Source organism: Atta colombica, unplaced genomic scaffold, assembly GCF_001594045.1.
Source record: "Atta colombica isolate Treedump-2 unplaced genomic scaffold, Acol1.0 scaffold207, whole genome shotgun sequence".
NCBI classification, from domain to species: domain Eukaryota; kingdom Metazoa; phylum Arthropoda; class Insecta; order Hymenoptera; family Formicidae; genus Atta; species Atta colombica.
The window spans coordinates 742,768-759,890 of record NW_017259302.1 but is presented as its reverse complement, the minus strand read 5'-3'; the positions used below and the strand labels follow the sequence as shown (position 1 = coordinate 759,890).

General features: G+C 35.9%; 1 protein-coding gene across 1 annotated transcript in view; it reads right to left on the bottom strand.

The window, feature by feature from the left end:
* LOC108687544 (zinc finger MIZ domain-containing protein 1) overlaps window positions 1-17,081 on the bottom strand; it is a 35,131-nt gene extending 18,050 nt beyond the window's left edge. Inside the window, exon 1 of the mRNA XM_018193367.1 lies at window positions 17,002-17,081. The gene's annotated coding sequence lies outside the window, so the exon portion shown is untranslated. The remainder of the gene's footprint in view (window positions 1-17,001) is intronic.
* Window positions 17,082-17,123: the final 42 nt, after the last annotated feature.

Sequence of the window (17,123 nt, the reverse complement as noted above, 5' to 3'; positions counted from 1 at the left end):
TATATAGATATATATGTGTATATATATATATATATACATATATTATTTAAAATATTAAAATAACGAGTATATTATAAATTTAACACATATTTATACTCCTTTTATAATTAATAATTCTCTACTCACGTTCTGACGAATCATAATCCAATGTACAGCAGGATATGTGATAAAATCATTGGTATAGCAAAAATATTACAACGCTTTGAAATGTTTTCGTTTCTAACGAAACTGGTGCTAGTTATTCATAATAAAGTGAATGGGGAAACAAACAGATTATACAACGATGCGACATGCATCATGTCAACCTTATGTAAGGATCACAATCCGATTCTGCAACAATACTATCAGTATCCAATAATTATGACTAGCAGACTGACACGATGACGCGGTAAAATGCGTTGTATGCGTTCTATGCGTTGCACGATATATTTGTCATGTTCTCGACGTAAGGTGTTTTACGTCAATTTACGTCATTTTACAACAACACAAATAAAATGGGCCAACTTTTCTTTACGATTGATTAAACCGCAGAAGGAAAATATCGATTTTAAAACACTCAAGCGCTTTAAGCGTGAAAAGGAAGTCTTATCTCGTATATTATCGATGAAAGATATCACGTTACCTTTTTTTAACACGATCGTGTATTTACATGATGTATCGCCACGTCCGTTAGGACGTGATGTCAAGAGTATGCTCGCGTGCTTTATCTGCATCTGACAGTGAAACTAAGAAACGTTTCGTTTCATTAACGAAACCACGCGGCGAATACACCCAAAGTCACATGAAAAACTTCCGGCATCTCGTACGAGAACGTGTCCTCGCGAAATCACGGAAGACCTCGTTTGATCCTCGAAAAACCATTACGTGTATTTTGAATCGACTCCGAGTCAAAATATGAAAGCGCGAATTCACAACTCGCTTTAAAAAAGGCATCCACTTATCACGTTAAAGTTTCGCTGTGATAATAATCTGCGCTTGGAAAAAGAAATATCTTGACATGAATACAATATCTTCCTCAATTGCATTCAGCACGTCGATAAACGTGCGTATGTTCGTTAAAAATATTTTCACGTCGTTTTTTAATGCTGCTTTTATCTTTAAATATCGAGTAAGATGAACAAGTTTATCAGTGATTCAAACGTGGCGTAACATCCGCGCTCGTAACCTCGGTCTTTTGTCTGCCTGCATATGTACGAATATGAATATGTCGAAATCCGCCATGTACACCTCAAGGTTGAAATGCCGTCGCGCGTGGAATTGTGTGCGTCTGGCATTCAGCGCAAAAAAAAATACTTATCCGATAACTAATGCACGTGTCCCCGACAATTAATTTGTGATACTGAAAATGTTTGTACACGACGAAATTAACGCGACAATTTGTACTTCGAGCTCAACGTATGACTTTTTCAAATAGACTTCTTATTTCGCAAAGATAACGAAATAACGAAACAAATTATTTTTGTGTGCCTGTGTAATCTACGCTTTCGGCGTTTAATTAATTAAAATTTTTTAGTTTTGATTAATTGGACGCTGAGAGCGTCCATAGGTTACACAGGCACACAAAAATCATTTTTTGATTCGGAGATTAGATCACAGCATTTTTATGTATTTTGAAAATCGAATCCGATATCTAAATTGCTCCATTATATCACAATTTTTTTTATCAACAAAAAACAATTCGACACAACAAAAATAGCTCGATTTTCCAGTATTTTTAACTTACCAGCTTGCAACACATTAACTTCATAAGCTAATTGCATATTACCGTTAAACTTACCGTCTTTTTTTTCTTCAATCTGCATATTAAAAATTAGGCCATAGAAATACTGGCTTTTGTGAAAAAAAAATTATGACGTAATGAAATAATTTGAACAGATTCGGTTTCAGAGTGTCAAAATGCGTAAAAGTAACGTAATCTAATCTTCAGATCAAACATTATTTCTGTTTTGTGTGCCTGTGTTATCAGAGTCGCGTTCCTAGCTGAGCAGGTCGGATCTCATTCTATAAAAACCTGCGATTTAATTGAAGAACAGTCGATATGGAAAATTAGAAAGTTACAACGATAATAATAATCTATGAAGCTTTCGCTGAGGAAAAATAGGTCTGAGCCTCGTTGACGGATCAGTGGTTGATATCGCGACAGTTTGGAGATAGACATCCGCGTGCGACAATTAGAAATTAGAAATGCATCCTCTCGAAGAGAACATTCAATCTTTCAACGTCGAGCTGGTAATCGTCACGACGCGACATGTAAGAGGCATCTCTTTGCTGGCACAAGCTGGTATTCGCGGCAACATACACGTTGCTCGCCGGTTGCATTTATGCAAATAATGGAGCGCGAGGAGAAGGTCTGTCCTGTCAAGATTCGGAGAAAGTTGTTTCGGGGCGTTGATTGGCGGATGACGAAATCACGGAAGCCGCCGGCCAATCGTTGCTCTGGAAACTTTCCCAGAACGCTTAACCCCTTTGACCGTTACATAAATATCACCCGATCCGCAGCACGCTGTGTTACACCAGCGTATCCTGGACAATGAGATAAAGACGATGGTCCCCGAGTTTGTCGAGTCGGCGGATCTGTCGCGCACTCTCCCACGTACTCAACATTGTAGACTGTTGCGAAAACGACATAGAACGACTTGCGATTTCCCTTGAATCTTACGAACAATTTTGATGAACAATGAAGGACCATTTTAAAGACAAATTTTGTAAAATTCTTTCTATTTAAAAATTTCATGTTTTTAATTTATTAATTGTAACATAAAAATTTTTCTTTACATTTTTTTCACAAAAAAATAGATATTATATTTTTCTTTAATTTCGCAATGTCATGGCACACGAACTGTGGAAAAAAAAAAGAAATCGAAGCGCATGTCGCGAGTTATGTGTTTGTTACACGAATTAAAAAAAAATTATGAGGTAACTCTTAAAATAGTACTATCGAACAAGAAAGATTTTTAAAGATTAATATATATAAATTTATGCAAAAAAATTTCAATAAAAAAATGTGAATATTTTCAAATATATTATCGGAATTTATATATAAGACAGGAAAAATTGAACATAAAATATAAACATATCTGACGAAAGCCGTCGAGATATATCGTCAAAAAATCGTCCGCATATAGAAATCGATGAGACGGTGATCTCAACGATCTTGTTAGTGAAGAGATGAAGCGAGCGAGATCGGTGACTAAGCCAAGGTACAACTGGAGAGGCGCATACTTTCTTCGTCGTCCATTTATAGTTTCATCGCATGTATATATAGAGGCCTGGAAAACAAGGAAGTAGAGAGAGAGAATGTGCGCTTAGAGCCTATAAGTTAACGCGGTGATACCGAAATAACGTCGTTTAGCTGCTGACGATACAGTAAAAAGGACGTGGCATAAATCGCGCAAGAAAACTTTTAATATAGTTCGAAACAGCGTGCGATGATTTTATCTATGTCAGGGTCAAACTGACCGTGTGGATAACGCTAAGGCTAAGGAAATGACCTCGCAAGATTAACTTTATTAACATATTTATTTGAAAGAGAAAAATTGTTGAATCGTGTTTTTGTTTTAGTTTTATTGGAAAGCGTCGCATGTAAGTGAATAATGGATTCTCACTGTATATCGAGTAAAATACCGCTGCCTCGGTAATTTAACGCATTAAGTCCAATGATATTATCGATATCGACGAATTCTTTCGTGCTCTTTAGTCCTCAAAAAGGTGAGTTTCATTCACATGCAGATTGAGATTTGAATTAAAAAATAGATATTAATCGTAGATATTCGTGCTATAATTTTTTAAAAAATAAATAAAATAAATTTTGTATAATTAAATCTTACAAATTAAATGATAAGCTTTAAGAAATTCTTATACAAAATTTTTAATTTTATAAAATTCGTATTTCGAAGATAATGAATGAAATACTTTTATTGATCTCAGTAGCGAAAGTACGGGTAATAAAAGTTTGACGTGAAGTTTCCGTAAAAGTAACTCGTGCTCAGTACAACTTGTAAGTGAATGTACATTCAATTAAACGTGAACAGAGACACGATCGATCCGAAGATCCTATGAAAAGTGATTGGTAATTGCGCACCGAGCTCTGACAGTGGCGTAGCAAAAAATTACAGATTTACAAAAACACTTGAAATCTAAAATCAATGGAATTTTGTTGAAAAAATTTTCTTTCTAGTTTTCTAATTTTAGATGAAAAATATTACGATCTAACATTTTATATATTATTACAATAAAATTTTGCTATTCTTGTTTTATAAAACTGCATATTACGATAAAAGCAATATCAAAGTTGTCTGTGTAAAACAGTTTCTATAAAATAGCTATTTCCATAACAGTGCGATACACGATGCGATAAAATACGTAAAAGAAAGAACTTTATTAACTTCACTCTTGGAAAGTGCATCTCAGTGACACGATAACGATTTTCTTCCCAGTGAAAGGAAAATGTTACCAATCCACCGTGTTTCTTTTATCTAATTGGCTATGTCCAATATAGCTAATTGGCTATAATTCGACGTGAGTGTACGCAAAGTCGAGAGTCTCTAGAAGCGGAAGAAGAAAAGTGACGTTATGTGTCATTTCCGCAAATCGCGCAGAGTAATCTTCCCGTCGAAACTGTACATTGAAATCTGCTCGTAAAGTCGACTTCACGCTCCAGTGAAATTCCACGGTACGGCAAAAGCGGGTAGTGAATTTCCATCGAGAATCATCCGTATCCTATAGAAAGTTAGGTCGCGCAAGCCGCGCAAGTTAAAATCGGCTGATTACCGCGCGGCACGACAGTGGCGCGCGCACACGCACGCACGCACGCACGCGCGCGCGCCGCAGAAATGAGCGGTTAATGTACAAGGCGCGAATGACAGTCGATGGTTTACAGCCTTCGCGCGGTAACATGAGACGCGTCCTTGCCACGCGCGATCGCCTCGAGCTAATCGACGCGTCCCATTCTCGATTGTCGCGTTTTTTCTTTCTCCTCCTCTTTCGCCTCGGTCCTCTTTCCTCTGAGCCTTCGAGGAGCTGCCACAAAATAGCTAACCTCGGCAAATTTTTCCAATTTTTCTGTAGAAATCTCATATCTCACACACACACACACACACACGTTAATGCAAAAATTATTTTTTCCTTCGTCTGACTTGTATCTTTATAATTTTTGAAATTTTTTATATAAAACACAAAAAGATATTACATTTGACACATTTATATTAGTTAGTGTGTGTATATGTATATTTTTTGATATTTAAAATTGATTGATAAGTTATTATCAGCGATAAATTGCTTTAAGATAACGTAATCAAATAATGTTAAAACAACAATTATAATTCTATAATTTCATTCTCAAGGATTGAAAATTGAGCCATTCTTTTTCAAGATGAGATCAATTTTCACTCTTTAGAATGAAATTCCACTCCAAAAAATTTAGAGAGTTTATTAGAGAGTTTATTTAGAGAATTTTTTCGGATAAAAATTAAATATAGCAGTTGATAAAAAAAACATTATTAATCCTACAAAATTTTCGGATAAAAAATTATATTAAAAAATTAATCTATAAACAAATACTATAGATAACATTAATATTACATGACATATTTTCTAACTTTTAAAATTATTTATTATTACTTTTAAAAAATTAAAAAACTTAAAATATATTTGCTTAAAAATAATAATCAATAAAACTTCAACTCTCTTCTTCAACTTTATTTTAAATTTCTCTCTCTAAATCAATTAATTTAATTCTTAATACACGATGATTTTCTGATTCTTTACTACATACAAAAGGTCGTTCCTGTCTTAGGTTAATTTTCATCCTTTCTACAGGTATACAAGTATACAAACAAAACAAACAAAACATACAAAAGTTATTAAGTGATTCTTACAGATGCTTTAATATTAAAAAAAATATTTATATAAGATTGCGTATTTGGTAAATTGTATATAAATGTTGTAATTAATTGTTAACTAATTATTTGATGCTCCTAATATTTCAAAAAAGAAAAAGAAATGCACAAAATACGAAGATGCGCAGAACACGAATGAGTATCATTCAATTATAAATACCAAGGATTAATTTTTGCATATAAATTATATTTTTCTCGAACGTTCTCACTTCACGTCGAGACAATTTGACAGATAAAAGTTAAAGAATTCGCGAGTAAAAGCTTACCTACCACAGCATTCTATGTAAAATCGTATGATAATATTATTCTGCGCTTGTTAAAAACATCGAATCGTCGGCCTTCCAACCAAGCTCTTATCGCGTAGAATTTTATGTCTTACCTTCAACGCCGCGCATGTCACATCGTCACATAGCTGCGCGATCTACGTTTTAAACCATATTGGACATAGAACATGCGTTCAACATACGCAACACGAATGTCAGCCGATAGTTAACTGGTGCTGCACAATGCACGATCGCGTCTGATTAATTAACACATCCTCCGGTACATTCGGTATATATTTGTGTAAATTGTGCAGATTTTATTTTAGGGCAAACCGAACGCACGGATCAACATTTGCTATTTGTTGGTTGATAAAACGCGTAGTATCAATTGCAAACGATTTAATTTCATAACGATTGATATAAACGATCGACCGGCGGCCAATTTTGTCAGTAATCGAATACGAACTCTGTGAAACATCGAACGAATACGCGAACAAATAGAACAATTGTTATTTATGGTCATATATCCACGGTGAACACGATCAATAGTTACGTCCAAATTTGTTTTCGACTCCATAATTTCTCATCGAATAATTACAGAGTTAGAAATCTCTTCATATCGTACGTATATTTTAAGGTACGAATTAATATATTGAAGTTTGACCTAATGAATTAACATTAAATTACGATGTTTAACGCGCTTGCCTGCTCTATATAGATCTATAGTATAGTATCTATTTCATGTAAATTACGAACTGTAAACCAAAAGGCAAAATGTTTCATAATTTATTAGTGATCGGATTGCATACGAATGTACATGAAATACGCATAAAACGCAAATTTATATCGATTTTATCTTGCAAGAGAAAAAAATCACTACGATATAAAAAACAATCAAGTTACTTCGATCACATTTTCGTTTACATATTCGTTTTTTAATTAGTTTCTTGCTTTGATCAAGATTCTTGGGTTATTAATATGATATTCCCTATTTATTACATCTTGTTTTTCCATTTCCTAGTCTAAAAAGCACGCGAAAAAAGTATTTGTGCCGTTGCCGGCCACGACAGCAACCGATAGCTGTCGATTCAGATTCAAAGTGTGAAGCGAACGGTGGACTCCGAGTCTCTCGGAGTCTCGTCCTCATTATGCAACGGACAATTATGAAAGTTTAATTACACCTCACCTTGAGTGCGCGTGCGAGAATAAAACGTTCGAAGGCTGTGCTTGCCGGGTACCTTCCTCTCTCGATAGTCGACAAATAAACGTTACACAAGCCGAAGCAATGAATTTCGACGCTCGCGTATGTCCACAGTTTGCGCAAGCGTTTTCGGAATGAATGACAATCTCCGTTAGGAGTTTATGTGCTTCGAATATGTCATAATACAGCCAAAACCAAAAAAAAGAGCGAGAATCTGCGTTCTCGTGGCAATTGCGACGCAGCAACACGAATACCGAAACTCAAAGAATATATGATTACAGAATTTCTTTTTTTATGCCGAAGAAACCTTGTTTGAAATATTCCTTCATACATTTCACGTATTATGGCACGATATTTCGTCAAAGCGAAATTTGTCATAAGTCAATGTCGAAGGACTATGATAATTGATAGCGTATACATATAAAAAAGTGTCTTTTATTTTATGAGCTACGACGTTCTCTCTCTCGTAAATCGCGTTATTCATCAAAAATATTATGATTTTTTTGTTCTGTTCACAAATAACTCTTTTCCGGTAAGCTTTTACAAGTAGAATTTTTTTAATTAATTAAGATTCTTTATTAAGTCAGTTTATTTTTACTTTTTTAGATGGTTTCGTAAACACTGATTTATTACTAAATGAGAAAAAAATCGAAAACTTCCAGCTAATCAAAGACCTGTCGTTAAGTTGAGAAGAGAAATCTTTCATACATTGTCCATATAAGATTAAAAATTGATTTAGAATTTTTCGATCGTATGTATATCGTATCACTGGGAGAAAAATGTTATATCACGGCGACAAATCGGTAGATGACGTCATGATCGGCAATATGTTGCGAGTAAAAAATACGTTCGCGATTTTCTACGTGCCAACGCGCTCCAAGGTAAAATGCATGCGCCGGCCGCTTTGACATAATTCCTCGTCAGTTTCCGAGGCGTCTCCGCTGCCTCGTCCTTGACAAATAAGTACACTCGCCCCACGAGCAAGTGAGGAGTGCGCAATCAAAAGGTGACGATATTTCTGACTCAATTATATTTGCACGCCAATTTAGTAAATAGTTCTGTCCCACCCCGTTTCTGTTTAGCAGCTTTTATGAGCATCGCGGACCATTAACTCTGGCGCTTCGCCTCGCGCGATTCAGATGTCGTCCGATAATCTTACAAAACACGCGGATATAATTAGAGATTAGAGATGTTAAATTAAATTCTACCGGGTGTGTCGCGAGATATGATGCAAGAGATTCCTTATGACTTTCAGTTAATTCTTTCAACAAAATTCTCAGCAAATGCTTTGTTACTAACATTTTTTAAAACATCAAGAATAACATTCAATCAGCTGTGATGATATATGTATATATATATATACATATATATGTATATATGTATATAAATTTAAAAAATCTTAAATTTACGATATATATTTTTCTACCTTCGATGATAAAAGGATAAGTACATCTATATCCCACGAGAGATTTAAAAAATTAATCGTGAAAGCAAAGAAATTATTAATGCAAAACCGTAAGGACGTGCTTTTGTTTCGCGTCTTTGGTTCAAAAAAACTTCTTGCTTCTGCTGAAAGAATTTATTTAATTTTTATACATGCATGATTCAATTCTTCCTTTTCTCAAACCTTCACCGTTTGCTCTCTGCCTTTCTTAATCTCTGAATTAATGTACAAATATATCGCTATTGCCGCAAGTATTATTATTTGTTAGCATCCGGCGCTCACTACCACTGTTCCTTCCTGTACGCGGGAATGGTTTTCTTGTTTTCGCTCGCAGCCCGTGCATATCACATAAAACTGCGATTATATTCTGAAATTACGTCAGATTAATACGAGCTTGCGCCGATAAACGCGACGAAAACGAGAAGGACAGATCAACATACGCACATTTCTGCAGTCTCGCAGGCAGTGTCACCTCTGTTTACCTGTATACACATACAATCTTCTAGTACAATATCGTTATATCACTACGCAAGATCGATTTAAAATCATTAACCTATACAACTGAGATCGCACGGGTGCGCGGTCGCGCACCATACCATACCATAAGATAATCGACGAGTAGTACCTATCTATTGATAGAGCATATAACCTGCAAAACGAATACATCACTCACGAGAGGAATGTAACTATGCGACATTACTGGAATGGTTTCAACCGTATAATCGAGCACAGGCTTTAATAGAACGGAGAATATGGTACACTTAGTCATTGGTTTATCAAAGAGAGTCTCGAGTGCGAGATCGGATTTCTAAATCAGCTTCAATAAAAATTTCGAACAAATTTCTCTCCCCCGCTATCAATATGTTTCTTCAGGCTGAGCAGGTATCGTACGTGGCTGATACAGACGATAAATTATATAAAGTAGGAACGTGCTGATCTCACGCGATGTTACGCGAGACATAATATATGCCGGGCACGATCCCGTTGTGATAAACGTTGAGAATGTATTTTTTGAAATACACGCGCGTACCGATACGTCCCTGGGATGGGTTAGGTGGGTAACTCGACGTTTACGCACTGCACGTCGCGCCGTCGTCGCTGGTCGTCGCGTCGAGTGTGTACGCTTATTTTAAACAAACCTATTTCTGATACTGGTGTGCGTGGCGGCGGTGCCTGTATCGAGATTAGAAGGCTTTTAAAACGAAACCGCTCCGGCCGCGGAGTGCGGAATAAACGAGACGGACCGTGCACTCGCCGCTTAGCTTGTCTCTCGCGCGTATGCAACTCGTGCCGTACACAAGGCATTCGGTAAATATCCCTCCCACTCGTAGATCCGTCTCCGCCAGCCATAGGTGAAAGCTCTCCGACGATCGCAGAAACGGCTGTAAAAAGTGGGATTGTGCGCGCGGCTATGAATTATACGGCACGTGTACGTCGTATACCGTATCAAACTTTAATGCCAGATCTCATATGAATTTCATTAACAGACATTTCAACACAGATGCCTCATCATTTGACGAACATTAACATTAAAATCTAATAAATCTTTGACGAAGGAAGCTATATGTTAACTACAAAAATTATTTATTTCCTAAATAAAAAAAATTCTACATTTAGGTAATAATTGTGTCACAATATTCATTTTTAATATTTAATTATTGCTATGATTGTCGCATTTCTTGAATAATGCAGCAAACAAACAATTAATTCACGCATGTCACATCACTATTTTTGATAAATGCATTTCTTTCATAGATTTTATTTTAATGAATTTTCGGACTTTTTTCTTCTATAAAGGAAGACATGTTATAAAAGATCAAACAGCGTTTTTCAATAATTGTAAATTAAAAGTTATGTGAGTGAACGAAAAAATTATATTTTATAAAAATTAATGTTGTAAAAAAAAAGGAAAAAGCATGTATTGCCTGTTATCTAAGTATATATTACGCGGAAAGATGATTTAATGGGCGTCACACATTGCGTTTGTGATCGATATTATTAAAAAGCGTCGATAAACCGCGCGCGATTGTCGCTATAGGAGGATATACATCTTGCGTTTTTCTCTGTTTCCTACGCTACGCCTCTGCATTAACTTGCTTCTAATTATCGGAATTCAGAGAGGACAGCGCTATATCTTTCTGTCACGATCTTAAAAATACCGGGGATTGCTAATCTCGATAACAGGCCGCGTCACATCTTGCCGTTATCAAAATTTATTGCGAATCGATTGCGTTGCCATAACGCGCCTACGCGCGAATGTGGGGCGGATAATAAAAGCAAAGAAAAAAAGAGTAAGCCTCGACAAGGTCATCGCGCTGAAACGACGACACACAAATGTCAAGGGATCCTGACATAGTTTTGGCTTCTCTCAAAGCGAACAATTGTCGACCGCCATGCATTCGTCGATCGCTTATCATACGAACAAACAAATACGCATATTCACGAACATTCTCCGATCACGTCACGAGGTTGTACCGAAATCTTTTTCTCATGGTGGTTTAAGAATTCGGCGAGAGAGAGAGAGAGAGAGAGAGAGAGAGAGAGAGAGAGAGCGAAGATTAATTTATTTCACTGAACTCCATATAATCGTTAACTTCAGTGCCATGAGATCGTTCTGCTGGCTTTCAAAAGATTGCAATCGCGCACCAATATACGTAGCTTTTCAATTATCTCGCTCATATCTTGCATTACACTGTACTTGGAAAACGATTTATCATTCTTACTCTCGCTTTCTCTTTTTTTTTGTGTGTGAGATAAATTAAAAAGCTATTCATCAACACCTCTCTTAACTGTGCTTCTGAAAAACAATATTTTAAGAAGATTTGTTGCGCTAATTAATCTTTATGATATGTAAAATATATTTATTGCCTGTACTGGCGTTATAAATGAGCATAAATACTGAAGTTTACGATTGTACAAGATCATTGCGCGAGTACTTTGGAAAATTGTCATGGAAATTTATCCGCACATCAATACAATATGGTGTTGTGAGTCGGCGCAGACTCTGTCAGTCACACAGAGACGATTAGATAGCCGAGTTACAGAGAATATTGCGTATTTAATACTGCTGAGATTATCGCCCGGTCTCGACGTACGAGTGCTTGTTCTGATACATTTTGTGATACTGAAGCTGACTTATAAATACTTACAAATATTTAAGACGAGTGTTAATAAATTATACAATATCACCCTGAACTTTAAAAATCATATAATTAGTTTTCTCATACAGTTACTTTTCCTTGACATTCATTCACAAACAATTCAAATCCGGTTCTGATATATCAGGTTCAATCCGTTTATATAATTTTCTTCATATCGTATCTCAAATCGTAATTTTACGTTTTTCTCTTTGTCGTCATTCCAATTAAATCTGCATAACAGTGTAACAATTTTTATCGAATATCGCTCGTTATCAAAATAATTGTAAGTATATTCGTCGTACGTCATAATGTTAGTTCGAAATGAAATATTCACGAGATAATATCAATATCTTTTTTTAAACTACCCACTCTCATTTAGCGAGCCGAGTTTTCACTCATGCTCGTTTCTGTGTCACATCTGATAACAGGCATTGGTGACAATGATGATTATCCTCGCCGAAATAGATATGAAACCTTTTTTTCTTTCAATGGGATCGAATTCAAGTAACGCGATCGTTTATGATAAATTCGCGAATGAAAAATATGCGTGCGCGATAGAGATAACGAGAGAGAAAGGATTATAAATAGTAATGTTATTTTCGTCGCAGACGGATATATCCGTTCGATAGCGAATTAACGATATATACTTCTTTTTAATAGCTAAAAAAATTATTCAACTTCATACTTCTGGATATATCAATTTCTTAATATTTGACAACAAAAAGTAGATGAGAAAATTGCAATTGTGCACCGAGAAAAAGATAGTTAAAAATTTATTTGCGACAAATCTATTTATTTCATTGAAATAAATCTTTATTTAGATACAGCAAAATAAAATTTTCCTAGCAAATAAGCCATTTATTTTATTTTTTTACAATTAATGAGATATATTTTACAAAAATATATATATTGTCACCATAATCAAATTTTTGCAACTACTAAATATCGAAGAAAACATCGTAAGTAATTTGCTTCGCAATGCTTCGACATTTTTCTCTTAGTGCGGAGATCTTTGATAACAATCAATCCGACCTCGATAAAAGATTCCCTTCATTTTTATCAAAAAATTTTCAGTTAGCAATAGTCAGAAATATGTAAAATTAAAATTGATTTAAAATAAGAGTAATACAGAATCGACATCACTTGTGTATGTGCGTGCGTGCGTGCGTGCGTGCGTGCGTGCGTGCGTGCGTGCGTGCGTGCGTGCGTGCGTGTGTGTATCTCCAGTATCAAGTTTGAATAAATAGCAAATTTATAAGCAAAATTAAAGCCAGATTAAATTATACATGACAGGGCGATGTGAAGCGATTAAAGTTGCACAACGATGTCAGCGAAAATAGGAATAATTTCTACCAACGTAGATTAATTTTAATCTCGGTTCAACTTACTCTTCGTCTTTTTCTAATCTTTAGAACTAGAAAAAGACAAAGCGTAAGTTGAACCGAGATTAAAGTTAATCTACATTAGTGAAAACGGGCATAAGTCGAATATTTTTCAACGAACGAATAATTAAGGTCGCATGTTGGAGATTACGAAGTGGCGTTCGAGTAACACGCTTATCGATAAAAGCGTACGTGCCGCGCGAGGATGCGAAGCTCGACAAACAAAAAGGCGCGAGTATACGCACGCACATATACGGCTTTTGTTTTCGAAAAATCGAAAAGATAGCTGACAATCAGGCTACGAATCCCATCGCTCACGTAATTTACGTTCCAATATTTGCGGCTAAACGCAAAGCCGCGTAATTATACGATTTTGATTTGTTTCGATAGCGAGGATTCGTATGCGCTGCATTTATTGGAAATGATCGCTTCTCAATGAAATTGTATTGTTGTCTATTACACTGTCTAGTTATTTCTGATACATTTTCTACTATATATATTTTTAAAAATTTACGTGATATAAACGAGAAATTATCGACTAAAAATGTTACTGCGACTAATTTTTGAAATATGACGCCCTCAAGCAGACATTTATAAGTCTACTGTTCAGAAATATTTGACCTGTAAAAATTGTAAGTGCTATATTTAAACAGATGTATCTCCTGTGCAATACCGTATATCAAATAATACTATCAACGGCTATGAAATATGGAACAGACGAAGTAATAATCGTGAATAATATTTGGATAGTATCTAAATACCTATCAAATATTATTACCATTGTCACGTGTGACTCTCAACCAGTGTTGCTCAATATCATCTTTCGATTCTACGCATAATATAAATAGCGCGCTTTACATTGCTCCATTTTATTCGTTTACGATACTTGCACCAAAACAGGCAACGGTGCAGATCTCTATTTTATTTCTACACTAGATTATACTAGAACTTTCTTTCTCTTTAGCTTTCGCTAAATATCAAATATACCTATTTCAAATTCTAAGAGTGTGTACTAGTTCAGAAAGTTGTAGAAAATATATCCCATGAAAGACACTATTAAATTTATGTCAAATTACACTCAATTGGAATTATTTTTAATTTTTATATTAATTTAATAGGTCGCCATTGCTTCTACTTAATATCATTAATTTAATATGGCATTAATTTAACAATTGAACTCAAGAAAACGTATTAAATTTGACTATAATTTAATTTTTTATTTACGAATGTCTGTTTCTATCAATGTAGATTAACTTTAATCTCGGATCAACTTACTGTTCATCTTTTTCAAATTTTCAGAAGTTTGAATCGAGAGTAAAATTAAACTACTTTGGTAGAAAGGAATATAAATGCATACGTTAATATAAACGCAGTTTACTTTAAAATTAACCATAGAAATGAATTGGTTCACATTTTGACATACATGTAAAAGTAAATTTAACAAAATATTATTTAACTCAAAAGGATTATCACCCTCCCTTTGATACCTAAGTGTAAGTAGCATTTAGGACGAAATTCGCAAGGTGCAATCTAAGAGACGCAATCCGAGACGATGCATCGAGATGGAATATCGGCGCTCATCTCGGGACGCCTCGATCCGACACGACACGACGCGACGATCTACGGGAGTCTCGAACGAAAGGTGTTAATACGTAGTCTCACAGTTATGACCTACAGAGAGTAGTCTATCGAAGATTACAGCGGACGTGACTTTCTGCTTCTCGTCGACTCGCGCACGCGTCCACGAACGGATGATCGCCTCTAAATACCTCCTTCTCCTTCTTCTCCCACCCGTCTCCCGAGTCCCGTGTGTGTCTTTTGCTTGTTCTAATCGGAGCCCTGAGCGCCACGAACAGCGCGAACGAGACGGGATGACACGTCTTTAAGAACAATCGCTCGTTGTGAAAGCGCATCGCCGCGCCGTGCCGGTCGGAATATCCAGTTGCGATGTAATAAACGAGCGAGAAACGAAAGAGACAGAGAGAGAAAGAGGAAGATCGCGGGCATTTTTCCCGCCGATCGATATATCCGAGATCGGCGCCGAGAGAACCGCAGTCGATCGACGCAGGTTTTCGCCTCGTTTAACGTCGAAGTCGAGTCGAGCCGAGCCGAGCCACGAAGCGTCCTTCGTGAGGAAAGGACTTCGTGGTGAACAATGATAAATAATTAACAACTACCGCTGCTATTGGCCGACTACCGTTTTACCAGACCGCTGCACTGGTAACAGTGCACCATCACATTTCGTGAAACTGCACAGAACTTGAGAAACTCGGTGTTTAACGTACACATTCTCTCTCTTTCTCCCCCTCCCTCCCTCTCTCTCTCTCTCTCTCTCTCTCTCTCTCTCTCTCTTTCTTTTTATGCATGCAACGGCGAAGATTCAAACTTGGAAGAAACGCTCTGTGAATAAGAGAAAATTAATTGAGATTTTCTACTCGCAAAATTTAACTTCCGTGCAAATAATAGTCAACAATAACAACGTTGTGAAGACGCGTCTGTTCAAAGATGATTCGAGATCTCGATTCGTGCAGCGATTCGCGATTCTCGATCGACGTAGCGAGACTCGAGACAGTTGTTTGAACGAGCGATTTTCCCACATTTCATGTAAAAGCAGGAGTTCGATTGTGTATCACATAACTTGGAGAAAATTATAAAAATGAAAATAAGTATTTATCAGAATATTTATAATTTCATTGACAAACATATTTATTTTATGTTCGTTTCCATCAATGTAAATTAATTTTAATCTTCGTTCACAGTTTCATCTTTTTCTAATTCTAAGAATTTTCTAAGTTTCTTTATAGTTCTAGAAAAAGTAAGCTGAACGAAATTAAAGTTGATATACACTGACGGGCACAAGTAAATTCGTTCACTTTTGTCATTTTTTTCAAATTGTGCGACACACAATCGAATTTCGGAGTAAGAATTCTGAAGGTCAATTGTACATCTTGAAACAAGGTGAAAAGTACAAAAGAAAACGAATTTACTGTACTATTCAAAATAATTTCATTGATCAATATTATACTCGTTTTCATCAACTCTAATTAAATCTAGATTAACTCTAATTTCCGTTCAACTTCTTTTGCTAAGAATTAAAAAAGCTGAACAGAAAGTTGGGATGGCGCAGATTAAAATTAATCGCTTACTTTTGTCATTTTCACCAAGTTATGTGATACATAATCGAATCGCAGAATAAGAATTGCATTCCGAAGATCGATTATGCCAAAATTCGAAATAAGGAGAAAATTACAAAAAGTGAGCGAATTTATTAATAAATATTTATAATTTCATTGGTCAACATCTGATGAACTTGTTCATTTTTGTTTCATGATACACAATCGAACGAAGGGGATTCTTTAACTCTTTACTTTCCGACACTTGAACTTTATAAAAGAAACGCTACACAACTTGGTAAGTTTGGAAAGTTTCAAAAGGTAGGATACTAAGATTGTATCATTATGAATGAAAACACTATGAGATGCAATTTGAAATGAGATCGAGAGGGGATGCTGAGATTGTCAGATAGAGACATGAATCTCATCATCTGCTGTTCATTAGAAAGGCTTGTATCGACGCGTAAACGGAAAAGAGGCGCGTTCGCGCGTTCGGAGTATCTCACAACGCAGCGGAGTGGTTTCGTTTAAAGTGAAAGAAACCAAGTGGGAAAAACTCACCTCCACGATGACTGCAATATCGCATTATCCTTGATTAGAGATGACCGCGAAGGAGTCTCCTCCGCGATGAAGCGTAATCCAAGAATGATCGTCGCGCATACATATGCGTTGGCGGCAAATAT